A 1168-nucleotide genomic window follows, 5' to 3' on the forward strand; every position below is an offset into this window, starting at 1 on the left:
AGAGGCCCCTACAGACCCACAGAAACCCCATAGTGCCCCATAGAGACCCCTATAGACCCACAGTGCCCCATAGAGACCCCACAGTGCCCCAGAGAGGCCCCTACAGACCCACAGAAACCCCATAGTACCCCATAGAGACCCCTATAGACCCACAGTGCCCCATAGAGACCCCATAGTGCCCCATAGAGGCCCCTACAGACCCATAGAAACCCCATAGTGCCCCATAGATACCCCTATAGACCCACAGTGCCCCATAGAGAGCCCATAGTGCCCCATAGAGACCCCTATAGACCCATAGAAACCCCACAGTGCCCCATAGATAACCCTATAGACCCACAGTGCCCCATAGAGACCCCTATAGACCCATAGTGCCCCATAGAGACCCCATAGTGCCCCACAGAGACCCCTATAGACCCACAGTGCCCCATAGAGAGCCCATAGCAACCCATGGAGGCCCCTGTAAGACCCATAGAACCCCACAGTTCCCCATAGAGGACCCTGTAGACCCATAGAAACCCCATAGCGCTCCATAGAGACCCCACAGACCCATAGAAACCCCATAGAAACCCCTATAGACCCATAGAAACCCCATAGCGCCCCATAGAGAACCCTACAGACCCATGGAGGCCCCTATAGACCCATAGAAACCCTATAAAACCCCCTATAGACCCATAGAAACCCTTATAGACCCATAGAAACCCATTAGGGCCCTAACAAGGCCCCGCCATCTTGTTTAAGGCCCCGCCCCCTTCACTTTCGGGTTCCGCCATCTTGTTTTAGGCCCTGACTTCAACTTCCGGGTTCCGCCATCTTGTTTTAGGCCCCACCCCTTCACTTCCAGGCCCCTCCCTCTACTTCCGGGTCCCTCCCCTTTACTTCCGGGTGCCGCCATCTTGTTTTAAGCCCCGCCCTTCCCACTTCCGGGTCCCCACCCTTTACTTTAGGGTCCGCCATCTTGTTTTAGGCCCCGCCCCTTTACTTCCGGGTGCCGCCATCTTGGTTTAGACCCCACCCCTTTACTTCCGGGTTCCGCCATCCTGTTTCAGGCCTCACCCCTTCACTTCCTGGTCCTTCCACTTCCGGGTGCCGCCATCTTGTTTTAGGCCCCACCCCCAGCTTCTGAGTGCCGCCATCTTGTTTTAGGCCCCGCCCCTTCACTTCCGGGTCC

Source organism: Coturnix japonica, chromosome 6, assembly GCF_001577835.2.
Source record: "Coturnix japonica isolate 7356 chromosome 6, Coturnix japonica 2.1, whole genome shotgun sequence".
NCBI lineage: Eukaryota > Metazoa > Chordata > Aves > Galliformes > Phasianidae > Coturnix > Coturnix japonica.